This window comes from Chiloscyllium plagiosum, chromosome 37 (genome assembly GCF_004010195.1).
Source record: "Chiloscyllium plagiosum isolate BGI_BamShark_2017 chromosome 37, ASM401019v2, whole genome shotgun sequence".
Taxonomy (NCBI): domain Eukaryota; kingdom Metazoa; phylum Chordata; class Chondrichthyes; order Orectolobiformes; family Hemiscylliidae; genus Chiloscyllium; species Chiloscyllium plagiosum.
In genome coordinates this window covers 379,086-398,735 of record NC_057746.1, presented here as the reverse complement: position 1 = coordinate 398,735, position 19,650 = coordinate 379,086, and positions in this window count along the sequence as shown.

Here is a 19,650-nt window from a genome sequence, read left to right as displayed (position 1 = left end):
CATCTAAATCGATTTTGTTTATTGATGGAGTTCTACTTAGTATGCCATGCCTCTAAGAATTCTCGTGCATGAATTTCTTTCGCCTGTCCAAGGATGTGTGTGTTGTCCCAGTCGAAGTGGTGTCCTTCTTTGTCTGTCTGTATGGAAACGAGTGATAGTGGGTTGTGTCTTTTGGTGGCTAGTTGGTGTTAGTGTATCCTGATTTCCAGACTACTCAGACCCCTTGGGATCATGGAAGCCCACAACCTACCAGCACACTTAAACAGGAAGTAGTGAAACTAAAGCATCCATTAAATGTTACCAGCAAATCTAACATAATTTACAAGATACCCTGCAAGAACTGTTTAAAAACAAAAGAAAAAAAAATTACATCGGACAAACATACAGGAAGCTTGCCACCAAAAGACACGACCCACTATCACTAGTTTCCATACATACAAACAAAGAAGGACACCACTTTGACTGGGACAACACACACATTCCAGAAACAAATACACGTAGGAGGATTCTAACCAGAACATCTTCAATAAACACATAGAATCTAAATCGATCTACCTTCCCTTGGGGAAAAAAAGAACTGGAAATGATATCACCCACCTTAAGAAACCAAGACCTATAAATAGAGCGGTGGGACATACCACTAGCGCTTCACCGGAGACTTTCACTGATGATGCTACCTGGTATGGTGACAAACTGCTTTCACTTGTGTAAATATGTCCATGTACACAAAGGGACTGATGGCTGATTGTGTGAAACCCTCATTACACACCTCAGACAAAAATCTTTTCCCCAGTGTGAACATGTCAGTGATTCACAAGTGTTGATGACAGTCCAAAGACTTGGTTGCAGACTTCACATCTAAATGGCCTCTCCCCAGTGTGCATGCGTTGGTGATTCGCTAGTGTTGCTGACCGTGTGAAAGCTTGGTCACAAAGATCACACTTGAAGGGTTTTTGCCCACTGTGAATCCTCTGGTGTATCAGGAGTTCAGAGGATTAGGTGAAAGCCATCTCACAAACCTCACATATGAATGGTTTCTCCCCAGTGTGCATGCGTCGGTGTCTCACACGTTGCTGAAAGCTTTTATCACACTTTATCAAAGTGGTGAAAGCTTTTATCACACATCTCACACTTGAAGGGTTTCTCCCCAGTGTGGACCCTCTGGTGTCTCAGGAGATCAGAGGATTGTGTGAAAGCCATGTCACATTCCTTACACTTGAAGGGTTTCTCTGCTGTGTGGTTCCTCTGGTGCATCAGGAATGATGTTGAGCTGGTAAAGGCTTTGTCACACACCCCACACTTAAATGGCCTCTCCCCTGTGTGAATGCGTTGGTGTTTTCGGAAGGAAGATGAGTGCGAGAATGATTTATTGCACACCTCACGTGAATGGCTTCTCCCCTGTGTGAATGCGTCTATGATACAATAGGGTTGATGCTTGTGCAAAACCCTCGCTACACACCTCACACTTGAATGGCTTCTCTCCAGTGTGAATGCGTCAATGATTCACAAGTGTTGATAGTGTGAAGGCCTGTCACATACCTCACACTTGAATGGTTTCTCTCCCTTGGGAATTCTCTGATGTTTGAAGAGATCACAGGACCGGGGAAAAAGTCTTCTGCCAGACCTCACAAATGAATGACTTCTTCCCATCATCAGTGTTTCGACGATTCATGAGTGTTGATGACTGTGTGAAGACTTGGTCACATACCTCTTGCTTGAAATGTTTCTTTTCCATGTGGCTATCCTTATGTTAGCAGCTGTGTAACCGATGCACTTTGTGTGTGGAGCTCTTCTGACATACCTCACTCTTGAGCACCCTCTCATTCGTCACTGAGTTAGTGGTTCATGAGACTCAATGAATGATTGAGTCTCTCACTGCACTTGGAGCCCACTCACTTCTTGCTAGCCTAACCTTGACTGACCACCCAAGGTAAACATTCAGCAAGGGTGATTCTGATATCAGGCCACAAGCCGTTTCAGATCTGTGTTTAAACTCCCTTGACTTAATCAATTTCCATATGACAGTTTCACTGTCCAACCTTCTCTGTTGAGAATTGCTGCAAAGAACTCGATGTCTTCTCATAGTTATGCAGTTGTTTCTTGGATCTATCTGTGGTGTCTATGCTCTCTGTATTCTCTGGTATAGTAAGGTGCAATCCTTCTGTAAAACAAGAAAATAAAACTTGATTTCTTTCAACGCCTTATCTGCTGTTGAAGGGGCTAACTCCTTAGTTTAAAAAACGTAAAGCAGTGAGAGCCAGTCTGATATTCCCCTCTCTGGGGGGATTAAATACAACTCCTTCCTTTTCCTCACTTAACCATCACACACCTTTTTGTTTTTCAGCAGGTTCACCGGATAGTGACCAGGATCAGACAATGTGGACACTTTCTTTGCTCTCTCTCCAGCCCCCAATATTCCCTGAGGACAAAGGAACAAACTGTTGGATACAGTGTGAAACAGGCTATCATTCTGGTGAAGATCAGCTATATTATTAGAGCAGGTGTTTAATATAAAACAAAACTCAAGAGAATTATTCACTCAAAGGAGATAATGACATTTCTCCTCTTGTTTTCTAAAACTACTTCACATTCAGACAGTGGGTAGGAAATGCTAAAAGCTAAGGAAGATATTGCTTTGCAGTTGACTGAATGGTTCTGGTTTATTCTGCACAATATTGCACTAAGTCAGATTGCAAATTCAGCTCTCAGCCATGCATTTGGCAAAATACCAAATTCAAGCTGAAGTTGAGGCCTACAGATATCAAAAAAGAATTGAGACTTGAAGCAGTGTTGTCAGGTATGAAGCCAACTAGCTATCCTGCTGTTAACATTCAAGGGAAGCTGTGTAAATAGTACTACAGTACAGAAACTGGTCCTTGCTGGTGAATATGTTTCATTTCAGCCTCTTCCCAGCCCTATTCATTCCATTTCATTCACCCTTTAAGGTACATAGCATAGCTGCCATAATGACTTGTTGCAAAATTTAATAAAAATGTCCGTATGTTAGTTGACCAGACATGATCGTATTTAATAGCTGAGCAGGCTCGATGGGCTGAATGGTTATGTTCATATTGCAAGAATCAAATGTGAAGGATTATGACTGATCCCTGGGAATGTTAAACTTATCTTCTAAAGTAAGATTGGATTGGGTGGGCCTATATTCATTGGAGTTTAGAAGGATTGGTGATCTTATTGAAACATATAAGATCCTGAAGGGTCTTACTGGGTGCATGCTGCAAAAATATTTCCTCTTGTGGGAGGGGACTTGGGGACACAATTTAAAAATAGGCGGTCTCCCCTTTAAGATTGATGTAAGAGAAATTCTGTCTCTTAGAGGAATCATTGGAAGTCTACTGGTGACCATGAAACCATTGCCAATTATAAGAAAAAAACAATCTGGTTCACTAATGTCCTCTGGGGAAGGAAACTGCCATTCTTGCCTGGTCTGGCCTATGTGTGACTCTAGACTCACAGCAATGTGTTGATACTTAACTGCCCTCTGGGTAATTAGGAAGGCATTATAAATGCTGGCCTTCTCATGACGTCAGTCAGCGGCAGCAGCAGACTCATTGTACATTTTTGAAGAAGAGATAAATACATTCCTAAGTTCATATACGAAGATTTAAAAGTTTTCAGTTAAATAATCATCAGCTGATCTCATATCACACAAGAGAGTGTTAGCAAAAGTTACAGACACTATAAGTAATAGCCTACCAACAAGTTCACATTTTTCGAGACCAATTGGTCAAAATGATCAATATTTCCTGGAGGTTTCTGCTCCCTCTCTGCCCACTGCTTCCGCTCTGTCTGAGCTGAGATTAGGAATTAGCCTCAACCTTACCCCTTTCATGCAGGGAGGGGAACTGTAGTCTCAAGGAGGATCTTGTAGTGCTCCTGAATAAAATGAGTTTTAATTTGTGCAGCCATTTCCACCCGCTGTTCTGCCTGTTTGAGGCTGCCCTCAAGGGAAACTGCTTCCCATTGTAAACCTTTAATATTGTAAAAGATTCCAATGCAGTTAGTGTGCATTATCAGACAATATTTCATAATGAGGTACAGAAAGTGATATTAAGAGAGATGATGAATTGCTTGATCATGGAAGTAGGTTTAAAGAAGCATCTTAAAAAAAGGAAAGAGATAGAATAATGGAATGATTTATTGAGGAATTCCAGAGCTTAGCACCCAGGCAGCTGAAGGCATGGCCACCAATAGTGGAACCATGACAATCATAGGTGTACAACTGACAAAAATTGGAAGAGCGCAGGGATCTCAGGAAGGTGTTGAGCTGTGGTGATTACTAAGCTTGCCTTAGAACATATCACTCACCACTGAGTCAGAGGTAGTGTGTTTCATCGAAGAGTCATAGAATCCCTACAGTGTGGAAACAGGCCATTCGGCCCATCAAGTAACACTGACCTTCCGAAGTGTATCCCACCCAGACCCATTCCCCTAGCCTATTACGCTACATTTCCCATGAATAATGCACAGTTGACGACCCAAATACTTAAGCACTGTGGCTGCTATTCCAGTGCAGTACTGGGAACTGTTGCCTTGTCTTTCAGCTGAGAAGTTAAATAACACCTGTTCTCCTCTCCCTCTCGCTGTAAGGTGGGTGTAAAAGATCCCATGAAGCTATTTTGAAGAAGAGGGGAAGAGTTATCCCCAGCCTCCTGATAACATTACACCTCAAACAACAGGACTGAAAAACACAAACTACCTGGTCATTGCTGTTTGTGGAAGCTAGCCATGCATACATTTTCAACATCAGAACAATAACCACACTTCAAAAGTACTTTGTTAGGTCTAAAATTCACTATGACCTCAAATAATTGTGGAAGTCTTTATATAAGTGCAGATCATTACTTTTCTTTTCTGAGAAAGCTACACAAATGAATTTGCAAATACAGATAACATGCAGATTCCAACAGGCAGACAGAATTAACCATTCAGCCCACAGGGCATTAACCCGCTTCCAATATGTCATAGGCTTCCAATATCCTATGTTTAAAAGGCCTGACCTCTGATGCAGCATTCTGAAAAGCTCTCTCAGCACAGTAATCCATGCAGAGATCTGTGAAGAGAATCAGTGCAGAAGACACATCCCTCGTAATGATAAATATAAATATGTGTTTTTGAATGATTGGACAAAGAAGCGAACAGGTAAAATGAAGGGAGGGGAGTACATTAGTTGGATAGTAGAGAGGTAGTTGAATGGTGGCAAAGTGGTCCCAGGTAATTCAAGGGGTAATTGGATAGGGGAAGGTAGTTGGGTGCTCAGGGGATGATATGTACTTGAGTGGCCAGGGGGTAGATAGAGTGAGTCAGCGACAAGTTGAGGTGTCAGTTTTGAAGATGTCCAGGTGATAAATAGGTTATAATCTGTTGCCATGGAAGCTATCAAAGGTATGTACCGTGTAAGTAAGTAAAAGTTCTGGGAAGAAAGGGAATTCCCATCGGGAGATCAAACCCAATGGACAGTTCCAACGGAGGTCAGCACATAAATGCCTCAGGGTTCCAAAAGATCTCAATATGCATGTCAGTCATATATCCGGCCTCTGATTTTGCCAAAACTGGAGTATCTGCGTCCCTCACACGTAGATAGAACTCAACAATATGAAATCTATAAGAATCCCCAGACAGCCTACAACTTCCCAGATAATTACACATCGCCTTCTCGTTTTCAGGAATGATCCATTCTGGAAATCAGAAGAGAAATGCTTCAAATAAACACACTCAATATCCAACACACAGCTCCGGTCAAACAGTTCAGCACAAAGCACCGAGTAAATAGCTCTCTTAGCTGGAACTTCTCACACAGCATAAGGGACATTTCCACCCCTGATTGCCCACAGAATAGTCAGACTGCATGAAGATTGGTGTGGATATTATGGGATACAATTTGTATAAACGCTGCTCCTTCACTCACCATCTCCTCACTTAATTTTCAGTTCCTGTAGGAAGGGAACCAGCTCTGGAAGAGGAAGAGGTGGGAATGTACTGTGTGTGTGTGTATGTGTGTGTGAGAGAGAGAGAGAGTGAGAGAGAGATCTTTGATTGACGTTAAAAATCACACAACACCAGGTTATAGTCCAACAGGTTTAATTGGAAGCACACTAGCTTTCGGAGCGTCACTCCATCAGGTGATAGTGGAGGACTCAATCCTAAAACAGAATTTGTAGCAAAAATTTACAGTGTGATGTAACTGAAATTATAAATTGAAAAATACCTTGGTTGTCTGTTGTGTCTTTCATCTGTTTGAATACCATGATAGTTTCACTTCTTTCATGTGTAAATCACAAAACCTTTTTTTAAAAGTTGCATTTTCAGGTTAGCTGTAACATTGGGTGATAGCTAGACAATATGTTGAAGGTGTTAGCCCCCTGTGTTCTCTGTCTATGCCATGATGTTTACATTGATTCTAATCTAAAAAGTGAGATAACAGAGTTTTACATGAATCCATGCAGTTTTTGAGCAAAGTACAATGTAACTCTGCAAGTACAAATTCATCCCACAAAATATATGTGTGCATGTGGGTCTTTGTCTGTCTGTGTGTGTGTCTGTCTGGGTTGGGGGTTGAGTGTGAGAGAGAGAGTGTGTGTAGTGAGTGTAGAGTGTCTTAAGTCTGTGAGTGTGTGTGGGTGTCTGGGGTGGAGGGTTGTGAGTGTCTGTGAGAGAGTGTATATGTGTGTGCATGAGTGTAGAATGATCTAAGTCTCTGAGAGGATGCCTGTGTGAGTGTGTGTGTCTGTAAGGGTGTGTGTGGGTATCTGTGTAGAAGTGTCTGTGTGTGTGTATAGTGCAATGGTGGTCACCTGTAATGTGACATGAACCCAAGGTCCCGGTTGAGGCCCTCCCTATGGGTACCGAACTTAGCTATCAGCCTCTGATAGGCCACTTTTCGCTGCTGCCTGTCCCGAAGTCCGCCTTGGAGGATGGTCACCCGAAGGTCCGAGGTCGAATGTCCTGGACCACTGAAGTGTTCCCCAACTGGGAGGGAACATTGACGTCTTTCACATCCAATTTAACTATCTGATAGAACATGAGTTTCCTGACGTTTGGGAAATTGATAGGTGAAATGGAGGTGACTTTGAATAGTAGATCAGGCGGAGATTTAAACTTCCCATTGTCTCAATGGAATAAAATCTCAATAATTGCAGCTGTTATCTCAGTTCATTTGAAAGATATTGAAGTGTGGGAATAGCATTCTTCATCCTTGGAATTTCTCAAACTGACAGGTGTATTATGTGTAACCTTGAAAGCGTTTGACAGCAGATCAGAAGAGGAAGATACAAAGAGTCCACGCTGGAGAATCTAAGACGGAGGGCATCATCTGAGAATAAAGGATTACTCAGTTAGGTCAGAGATGAGGGTATACAGGTATTTCTTTTAGAGAGTAGTGAATCTGGGGAATTATTTATTATACAGGGCTATTAAGGCTGGATCATTAAGCGGCTGAGTGCGCAGCCTTGCGGGTCACAGAAGTTGAGGACTAGTGGAGGACCTGTTGTTGGCTATCTTTACTAATGCCAGTCTATGGATCAGGAAGTCGAGGATCCAATTGCAGAGTGGGAGCAGAGTCCTAGGTCTTGGAGTTTGGAGATGAGTTTGATTGGAATTATGGTGTTGAAGGTGGAGCTTTAGTTGTTAAATAGGTATCTGACATAGTTATCATTGTTATCCAGATGTTTCAGGGATGAGTGTAGAGCCAGGGAAGTGGCATTTGCTGTGGACTGTTGCAACGACAGGCTAATTGTAGAGGATCAAGGCAATCTGGGAAGCTGGAGTTGATGTTTGCCATGACTAACCACTTGAACATTCATAACTATAGATGTCAGAGCCACCGGTTGGTTGTCATTGAGGTATGCTACTTGATTTTTCTTTGGCACCGGGATGATACTCACCTTCTTGAAGCAGGTGGGAATATTAAATCATATTAAGGAGAGATTGAAGATGTCTGTGAATACTCCTGCCAGCTGGTCTGTGCTGGATCTGACCTCACGGCCAGGGACTTCATCCAGGCCAATTAGCTTTCCGTGAGTTCACTGTCAAGAAGGCCAAGCTGATGTCTGCAGTGGGACTGTGGGTAGGGGTTCACCTGAGGTTGTCAGGGCAGGAGACCGTTTCACTGATCTTTGGTTCAAAATGAGGGTAGAATGACTCTAACCAATTTTTCTAGATGCACCAGATGCATCACATCTTGGTACAGAAACTGCTCTCCCCAAAACTGCAAGAAATTATAGAGTTGTGAACATAGCCCTGTCCATCACGCAAACTGCCTTGCATCTGTTGACTGAGTCTATACTTCCCACTGCCTCAGGGGGTAGTAGCTAATATAATCAAAGATCTTCTTACCTCAGTTATACTGTCTTCCATCCTCTTTTGTCAGGCAGAAGATACAAAAGTTTGAAAACATGCACTAATAGAGTCAAGAACAGCTTCTTCCCCCACTATTATCAGATTTTTGAATGGACCTCTCAAGTATTAAAACAGATCTTCTTCTGCACCATCTCTGTAGCTGTAACACTATATTCTGGATTCTGTTCTGTAACCCTTATGTACTTATATGTGATATGATCTGCCTGAATAGCAGACAAAATAATACTTTTCATTGTATCTCAGCACATGGCAATAATAAATGAAACCAAACCAAAGAGAACTTTAAAAAAATTCGAAACGGTGACACTCAGACGACTGTCTGTGTGGAGTTTGCACATTCTCCCTGTGTCTGCGTGGGTTTCCTCCAGGTGCTCTGGTTTCCTCTCAAAATCCAAAGTTGTGCAGATTACTTAAATTGGCCATAGTGTTAGGTGCATTAGTCAGGGATAAATGTAGGCTAGGGGAATGGGTCTGGTTGGTGTGGACTTTTTGGGCTGAAGGGCCTGTTTCCATACTGTAGGGAATCTAATCTAATGTACAAGGATCTGAGTGTCGCAAAAGGTTATATATAAATACAGCAAATAATTTAGAAAAATAATTGCATGTAATCATTTATTGCAAGTAGAATTTATTACAAATGTAGAGTGATTATAAAGTAATTATACAAGGCTTTGGTGAAACTGCATCTGCAGTACTGTATAAAGTGTTACTTACTTTATCTAAAGAAGGATGTAAATGCATTTGAAGTAGTTAATGGATGGTTTGCAAAACTAATACCTGGAAATGGAAGGTTTCCTTATCGGATAGGCTGGACAGACTAGACATATATCTGCTGGAGTTTAAAAGAGTAAGAGGTAACTTGACTGACACATATTGGATCCTGAGGGATCTTGACACAGTGACTATGGATAACATATTTCTTGTGTGAGAATCTAGAACTAACTGTCACTGTTTAAAAATAATTGATTCCCCATTTAAAGACAAAGATAAGAACTTCTTTCTCTGAAGGGAGGTTGACAGTCTTTGGAGGTCTCTTTGCCTGAACGTGGTGAAAGCCGTCAGTTTTTGAGTATTTTTAAGGCAGAGGTCAATAGCACATGGGTAGAAGACCAGATTGTTAAAGTGCCTTCAGCCAAAAAGAGTGAGTTAATGCTCAAACTCAAGCTCCTCTTGAGGAACTGGAAAACTTCCTTCCCAAATCTCTCCAATCAGGCTCAATGTTGAGAAGGGTCAAGTCAAAAATATGATGATTACTTCCCACTCACATGAATGAGAGCATCTGCACCAACATTCAAGAGTCAAAAACACAATAATTTCCTATGACAATAATCTGGGGTGCCATCTTTAGATTCAATCTCTACTTCCTCTTACCCAGTGCATTATCCAGTAACACCATATCATAATATTCCTTCACACTGGATACTTAGTCCTGAATGTTAGTGTGGATGCTATGGGATATAAACTGTATAAAGACTGCTTCTTTACTCACTACATATTCAGCCCGGAGCACTAATGTGGACACATTGGTCATAACCAACATAAACTCTGCCTCTTCATTCACTATGCCTTCATTTGTTTTTCAATAGGAAATTAACCGGTTATAGAATAGGAGGATGTGAGAATAGAAGGCAAAGTGCTGGGCTGTCTGATGTCCTTCACAGCAAGTTAGGGTTTAGAAGATGTCACAGTTCACCCAGAATTGTATGTCAATCACTCTGTTCAGCCAATCACATAGGTGGATGCAGGACTTCCTCTTCATGCTTTCAGGCTATTCAAAGATTCAATTAAGTGACTGTATCAAACAGTTTAGTCAGAACATTGCAAAACTCGTTCAATGTTGTACCTACAACATTATTGCCCTCCCTTGGTGGTGCACTGTTGCCCGTTGATGCTCCTCATTCCTCTGACAGTGCTTTAGTCCCTTATTGCTACTTGTCTAACTGTGGAGCACTTCTACAGCATTGCCAATACAACATTGCAGGGCTGCCTCAGTGCAAATGTGGCTAGTGATGGAATGGAAAAATAACAGTTTGAAATAACAGAAGATGGGCAGTCATGTAAACATTGTACATGAAAATATCAAATTTCAAAGACGCATTGAAAGATTAAGTAAATGGTTAAAGCTGTGGAAATTGAATGAAGGTGTTAAAGTCTGAACAGACTTATTTAGAAATTGTGAAAACTAGAAACATGGACCTTCAAAGTGACTTGGTAATCATAAAAAAGGTAATAAACAGATATGTAACTAATGCAATGCTGATCTTTTTATCTTGAGAAAATGAATGCAAGGGGGCACAGGTCAAGGTTTTGTGATATAAAGCCCTCGTTTGACCTCTGCTTGGAAAACTGGGAACAGTTCGAGGTACCTCACCATTGGAATCAAATACTAGCCCTGTAGGGAGTGCAATGCCCTTTACTACAATGAGACAAGGACTGCAAGGATTGAATTATGAGGAGGGATTAAAATGAACTCAGGTTATAGTTTCACTAGTTGAGGTGCCCAGGACTGGGGCATCTTCTAAAGATTAGCGTCAGACCTTTCAGGAGTGAAATTAGGAAGCATGTTGACATGCAAATTACAATTGATTTATTGTTAGTATTAAATCTGAGATTGGTAGGCTTTTATTCACCAGAGGTTTGAAGAGTTATGAGGAAAAAGAAGGAATATGGAGTCAGATCACAGATGTAGCATGATCTCACTGAATGGTGGGAAATGCTTGACACACCAAATTATCAGCTCTGATTCTTCTATATTGTCACTCCTACCCCTAACATAGCAACATCCCTTCGATACTATCCCATAGTACTGTCACTCCGAAATAACATTTCTTAAGGGGAAATTGTATAAATCTCGGCCTCCAGCACCAGACCGCAGGCGTTTAAGATCAATTACAGAGAAAATGAAAGGAATCTTGGATAAAACTATTAGGAAAATAAGAGGAATTGAGGACTAAGTTACTTAGGGTTAAACTTTGGTGTAGAAATTTTAATCAACCTATTTGATTACACCTTATGATACACCTACGGAGCAGATAGAACTTGAACTTGTGCCTCTTGTCTCAGAGGTCCTCACACTTCTGTGCCACAAAACTGAATTACTGTATATACTCGTACATACAGAAGACTGTTTTTAGGCTGAAATTAGGGGGTCGACTTATAAATGAGGTATTGTTTCGAGGGGATGAAATTCATGCTTGGCATGAGTCAAAAAATGGATAAACAAGAGCTAGATCTCTATATACAATAATAAACAATCAAAGGAAAAAGAATTATGGCCATTATTAAATATTTATCGACAAAACAATTGTCTCTATTCGGCCTGCTATGGTAGAATGGTACTGTCGTACTGTATTCCAGTTATCAGCACCATAATGTGCATTTAGGTATACACATATGTACAAAAGTTAATAGGCATACCACCAGGTGGTCAGACCATCTACTGGGGGTTTTTGTGCAACACACAATTCATGAAATAAAAACAGAGGACCAGTAAAATTAAAAAAAAGTTTGATAGTATTTTATTGAAAAAACCCCATGAAACTGTTAACAATATATGTTAAAAACACTTTACATAAAAAAACTGATATTCACAGCAAAAAACTCTTCTCATCATATATCACAAATATTATGGGATAGCTGCTTAAAACAAAAGTTACTGGTACATGCAAAAGTCCATGAGAATCCTTCAAATTCACTGTTCTCATCAGTTGCACCACTGAATAATTCATTCCAGTCGTCTGGGTCAAGCATATCATCATATGGGTTATCTTCCTCTGCACTCTCAAAGGCATTATCAATTAATTTGTCATCACTTCCATCTGACTATAATCCTCCAAACCATCTAAAGCATTAGAAATTGCACATTTTTGAAGGCTTTTGCAAAAATTTCAGTTTTCTTGCCAGGACTCAACAATCCATTCACATAAGTTGCAATAATTGCAACATGGTGCCACCCTTTGTGAAGTCTTTTTCCCTTTCTTGCATTCAAGTGTCCCATTTCTTCCGTACTAAGTCCTTAAAAAGTTGACACCCTTTGTGAAGTCTTTTTCCCCTTCTTGCATCTAAGTGTCCCACTTCTTCCGTACTAAGTCCTTAAAAAGTTTATGGCTGCACCATGCTCGTAAAGCCTCGAGAAATCATTGCAATGTCAGTATTGTTAGCTCGAATTTCAGTGATAACACTTTTCATTCTGTGTGATCTGAACATATCCCAAACCAGTAAGCTTTTTTCTAGTCTAAGTCTACCTGGTCGCATATTCCAGACCTTCCTAATCCAAGTCTTGCAACCACTTTCATCTATCCACTATCATGGAGGAGGAAAACAATGCCTTTTGGAAATTTCTGTTTGAGCAGTTTTCCGCTTAAAAATCACCATTGGCTTTAACTTTGTTCCATCTGCCATACAACCAAGTACCACAGTAAATCAACTCCTTTCATGGCTAGTAGTCTTAATTAAAACTGTTTTTTGCTCCAGTCTTGTCCACAGTTCTGTTCCCTGGCATATCAAAGTTTATTAGGGTTTCGTCCAATTTGCTGATGTATGAGAGCCTGTACCCATTTTTCTTCCTTCCGGCTTCTGATTACAAAGCAATGGAACATTATTAACTTGTCATTAAGTTCTGCTGGTAGATGTTGGGCAATCTTGGTTTTCTGTCTAAGCACTAAATCATACCTTTTCATAAACCTACTACACCATCCAGTACTGTCTTTGAAATCACTGAATCCATCTTGTCTTCGTTTTTGCCGCATATTCTGATACATTGTTGAGTCACTATGCTTCTGTTCTGATGACACTGAATTACCCAGTCAGCAATCTTTTCTTCTAGTTGTGGCTACTTGTTCAGCTTTTCTCGGTTTGCATACTTCTGTTTCAGCATAGCCTTTAACTGTGTGGCTTTTTTTCCTCCAAAATCAGGTAAGTTTTTCAGAAACACAGAACTCCCTGGCAATTACACTATTGCTGTTCTTCTCTACAACTTCAATAACTTTTAATTTAAACTGTGCTGTATATTTGTTTCTTTGTGATGCCATTTTGTCAGAAAAACTTTGGAGGGTTTTACAGTAAGTTCAGAGCAAAACTGTATGCAACACCTACTTCTTAGAAACTGAGGCTACAGTGGGAAGGCAAGGTCAAGGGTGCCATAAGGTACATAGATATTTGCATGTCCAGGTCAAATATATGAATGTATGTATTACATAAACAAATATATATACAGTATATGTATACAGTATAGTTATCAACATTCAATTTAATGATTTGAAAATTGCATTGCACAAATATATACTGCTGCATGTAATGTGATGATGCTGGTATTGAATCAAAAATGTGTATTTGAATAAAAAAATGTGCAGATCATACCCTTTAAGACTGCATTTTTGGTCGGGAACCTACCCCTGAATAACTAGGTCCACTTATATATGAAAAATACCAGATTGTTTTGGCCAAAAGCAAGGGGTCGACTTATACATGAGGTTGACATATATGTAATTATATATAGTATATTCTTACAAAGAAAGGAGAACATTCCCCTCAGCCACTATGGAAATGTCTGACATTCACAATTATCCCAGCAACCTGCAATTGGAAAATCTTTCTTTCACCAAGTCTGTGTGGAGTTTGCACATTCTCCCTGTGTCTGCATGGATTTCCTCCGGGTGCTCCGGTTTCCTCCCACAGTCCAAAGATGTGCAGGTTAGGTGAATTAGCCATGCTAAATTGCCCATAGTGTTAGGTGCATTAGTCAGAGTGAAGTGGGTGTGGGTGAGTTACAGTTCGGAGGGTCGGTGTGGACTGGTTGGGCCGAAGGGCCTGTTTCCACACTGTAGGTAATCTAATCTAATCTAAGTGTAGTGATTGGAACAAGGTCAGTCAGCGGGACATCATAGAATTCCTTGATTAGGGTTGTTCTGGAAGCCCTGGCTGATATTTAAAAAGGGTGAGTGTCAGAGAGACTGACACTTTGGTACCTAACTCTGAATAAACAGTACTGAAGTCAAGGTCTGTTCATTCATAAAGAAAGGGTGACCTGGCTTTGGATACCAGTCTCTGGGGTTATTTCAGTGGTGGTGGGAGTAAAGCATGATCCTGAAGAAACTTTCTCGCAATAATCGTCTTTGAGTTGGGAGTATGCATTTATTCCATCAAGCCTTTACTTGGGAAGCTTGGATTGTTCAATACTGCCATCAAGGATTGGGCCAAATATGTGGAAAGAATGTATTATTTTTCCAGGCAAATGATATTGTGGCAGACGAGAAACAATGAGTCATTCTCCTGACAGCCTATGGAGCTGCAACCTTTTCTGTTATTAGGAGCCTAAATTTCCCGGAGGCACCAGATACTAAAAGCTTTCAAGAATTGACAGACATAGTTAAGGAATATTATGACCCCAAGCCTCCTGTAATTCTGGGACGGAATTGATTTTACTTGGCAATTGGAGAACCACAGGAATCTGTTATGGGATTTCTGACTATGTTAAGACTGGCAGAGGCATGTGACTTTGGTTTAACCTTTCATGAGATGCTGAGAGACTGTTTGGCATATGAGATTAATATTGTAATTGTACCTGGTGCCTACTAGTTGGAGCCCCAACTGGACTTCAAACAAGTGCTACACCTGGCTTTATCATTGGAAAATGCAGAAAGTGGAACATATGCAGAGTATTCTGTTGGAAGTGAACACCATTGCCAGTCTGACTTGAGCTTGGGGAACCAGCACTTGAATGCAGGCAATTGCATAGCCTCACATAGGACATATCCTGATCAGAGGCTCTCTAGGTCAGCCGACATCAAAGCCCCAAAACAAAACCAAGCCACAGTGAAATGGTTAAAATTTTCTTCAAGATCTTAGCTGTCAAGCTATTGATTGTCAGTATGCGGATTTGAGATAGCAAAAGAGTCCTACTAGCTGTAAAATAACTCATAGACTAGTATCCAGGATGGCATCTATGACAGTTTATACCCTGCAAAGTCCACCTAAATCTAGCTTGGAACAGTTAAATTGCTTAGCAACATCAAAATCAGAACCATCTAGATAAACGTTTAGCTAAATCATCATTGGTTATAATGAAGGTCAATACTGGACTGGATGTATGAGTGATCGCAAAAATCGTTTTCAATAAAATTTAATAAAATTCACTCTGGACTCCAGACCTCAGGCTAGCCTGAGAATCTATACTGGAGAACCTTTACAGATTAAGGATACAACTTTGGTTTCGGACTCATATGAAAAGCAGTTGTCCATTTACTGGTCATTGTAGTCAAAGGCTCGGACCTGTACTTAATGGTGCAAAATTGGTTGCAAGAGATTCACCTATATTGGCTCAACATTAATCAATTAGAAAATAGCTGCCTGAGTGAAGTCCCAATTAAATTCCCAGAAATCTTCCAGGAAGATCTAGGGACGATCGGAAGAACCAAGGCCACTTTGCATGTTGACCAGGAAGCAATTCCACAATCCTGCAAGGCCCGCCCAGTACCACTTATCTTATGAGCAACAGTAGAGACAGAAATCAGAAGGCTGGAAAGTGAGGGAATCATCAGACCACTCCACTTTACAAATGGGCAGCGCTAGTTGTATCGAATTTAAAGCCTGATGTGTCAGTTTGCCTTTGTTAAACAAACAGTAAACCAGATAAATACCCAATCCCTCGAGTAGAGGATTTACATGGTGGGGAAGGGCTGTCCTTTACGAAGCTGGACAGGAGCCACGCTTACTTACAACTGCATTTAGACAAAGATTCCCAGAAGCGTGCTACATTAATACCCATATGGGCTTGTACCAATATACACTTCTGTGATCAAAAGTGCCCTGGCTCCCATATTTGTCCAGGATGTCATTTCTTGGGCTGGTAAATTATTATGGAAAGTTCATACCTAACCTGGCATCTATCCTGTTATCTTTGCATCACCTTCTAAATCATAGTATTCCTACAGTGTGGAAACAGGCTCTTTGGTCCAACAAGTCCACACTGACCCTCCAAACTGCAACTCACCCAGATCCATTCCCCCAACCCATTATCCTATAGTTACTCCTGACTAATGCGCCTAACCTATACATCCCTTGCCCTAAATGGACAATTTAGCATGGCCAATTCACCTCACCTGCACAACCAGAGCACCCAGAAGGGACCCACACAGACACGGGGATAATGTTCAAACTCCACACACGCAGTCACCCAAGGCTGGAATCAAACCCAGATCCCTGGCACTGTGAGGCAGCAGTGCTAACCATTGAACCACCGTACCACCCCACTGGGTGGCACTGTGGAACAAAAGGATTAGCCTTGGTTGCATAGACAAGCCATAGCCTTCAATGAAGTGAACGTCCAGATAGAAAAAGGATTGGGTTTTAATTTGGAGTCTGGAAATTCCACCAAAATCTTTATTAGTGAAAATTTGAGATACTCACTAGGCATGCTTAAAGAGGTCAAGACAGTGCCAATAATAGCTTCTTGAAGAGGAAAGTGAGGACTGCAGATGCTGGGGATCAAAGTCAAGAGTATGGTGCTGGAAAAGCACAGCAGGTCAGGCAGCATCTGAAGAGCAGGAGAATTGACGTTTTGGTTATAAGTCCTTCATCAGGAATCAGGACTTATGCCCGAAACGCGATTCTCCTGCTCCTCGGACGCTGCCTGACCACCTGTGCTTTTCCAGCACCACACTCTCGATAACAATACGTTCAGGCCGTTTTCAGCAGTGGGCTATAAAACTAAGTGTTTATAATTAGAAGTTGAAACACTGTCTGGGAGGCCAAGTAGCAAATGTGGATGCTTTAAGCCCCCTCCCAATAGCAGATACACCACCTGTGGTGCCCAATGGAAGAGTCTTTAATGATATTAAGTTCTATGGCCATAGTCCCAGTTACTGCTGACAATATCAGACTTTGGACACAAGACTGAAACAAGTGGTATTAATGGCAGAAATCAAAAGGGCCTCATAACTAGAACTTTTTGGAACCAGAGCAACCATTTCATGGTAGAGAACAGCATATTGTTAAGGGGAGCAAAAATAATTGTCCCAAGCAAAGGTCACCATTAAATATTGGCTGAACTGCACCATCCTGGGGTCTCCAAAATGAAGATGTTGGCAAGACGTTATGTCTGGTGGTCAGGATTAGATGCAGACATAGCTGCGTTGGTGGAGCAGTGTCTAGAGTGCCAACAAAGTCAAAAATTATTGCCAGCACATTTCCCACATCAGTGGGAATGGCTGGGTACACTTGGACTTCGCTGCTTCTCAACTATACAGGTCTTTTCATGAGTTCAATTATCTTAGTCATTGTAGATGCCCACTCAATGTGGTTTTCATGTGCATAGGGTCCACTCTTCAAATATGGGGACAATGACAGAAATACAGTGCACATTGTTTTCAACACATAAGAGTCTTGGAAGTGTTGGTCACAGATAACAGACTGTTGTTTACAAACAGAGAGTTTGAATATTTCTTAACTTCAAATGGGATTTGGCATATAAGGACAGCTCCATCCCAATAACCACGAAATAAGAGCAGTCCAGACTTTGAATACTGGCTTGAAGAAACAACCAGCTAGATATTTCTAGATACCAAGCTATCATGCTTCTTACTTGATTATAGAACCACCCACATGCAACTACCCAGCAGAGTTGCTGATGGGGAAAAGACTACACACCAGGTTAAGTCTGACCTTCCCAGACCTGAGGAGGAGAGTGAATGGCATCAGGAATGCCAATGCTGGATACAAGAGTCCACCAAATGAGAGAAACAGTTTGATACACAGGACCAAGTTTGGTGTAAACGTCATGACCCTGCATGGGTACGAGGCATGATTGACACGATGTCAGGAACAGTACATATAAAGTTTGGGTCGGTCTGATGGTCTTGAACAAGCACGTAGACTGTGTGAAAGCTGCAAACTCACCAACGGGACTGCAGGAGCAAAATGTGCCCTGCCCCTTGGAACTGTCAGAAAAGCTGCTGAAACCTGTGGGTTTAAACTCTCTGTCAAACGTTACTGAGTTTTCAAATTCAGAGATGGATATGATGGAAGTAACTATATTGACTTTGCTACCAGAAGAAAAGAATGAAATTCTATTGAGCTGCTTCGAGCACAAGGGAATGACCTCCTCTGTGTTACATGGTGCTTGTACCTTACCCGGTGCTACAGCGCCCCAGGAAGCTCTCCAGGAAAAAGGACTGGTCTGTGTCTGCGAATTCTGAGGGAGAGGAATGTAGTAATTATAACATAGTCAGCCACCTGGATCTTGTAGATATGAGTTTCTTGAATGAGGCTGTTAATCTGGTCAGGGAGCCCTGGCTGACATGTAAAAAAGGGTGAGTGTCAAAGATACTTTTGATACCTCACTCTGAAATGAGGCAGTATTATAGAAAAGGACTGTTTGTGTGTAAATCAAGGGTCACTTGATGATGGGTATCGACCTCTGTGCAGTTATTTCAGGAAGATTGCTGCATGTGTGAGAGACCACAACCGCAGGCTGAATTTTACACTCCTCCCACCACTGCCAGAATGTTTGTACACAGTGGGGTGCTGTACCTCTGAATATACAAACAAGGAGTATGCCATTTCATCCTTTGAGCTCTTGAGCATTCTTTCATTTTGCATGGGAAGATGGAAGGGTCCAGCAGTCCACTTGCCTTGAGCCAATTGAGGGCCTCAAAAGACCAACAAATCATCTAATTTACTGCTGGCAGGGGCAGGCACCAACCCCTGTTCCTTTTCTTGAGTGCCCTAATGTCTGGCAAGATAGGGAAAATCTCCTTTTGTGGTCTCCTGTTTCTACTGGAGGCATTTCACACAATGTCATACAGCTCCTACCTTTAACAACCATCCCCTTCCCTACAAATACTAATAGCCCAGATTATCCCAAATTCCAGTTTCCCTTCGTCGGTAGCTGTCTGTCATCCCAGCAGTCACCACCACTCGAATCTGGTACTGCTGAGACCGCAGAGCTGTCGGTCAATCGGATGGTAACAAAAGGCTCGCTTGAACTAATTAAGAAATAACGCTTTGTTTAATGAAAAACAGATGCAGGGTATCTAATGTTTTGGTGGAGAGACTCAACCAATGTTTACAGAATATGGTGCCACATTAAATTCAACAAGTTAAATCTGTCTTAATGACTGACACATCATGAAATTTTCCAAAATCCTGTTCTCTGGATTATAACTCACCCAAGTCAGTGGTCTCTGACAACAGCTCACTTTTAAAAGTCTCATCTTCGTTCTCAAATCAATGATTTTGTTCTTCCTTAACTATATAAGCACCTCCAACTCCACAACC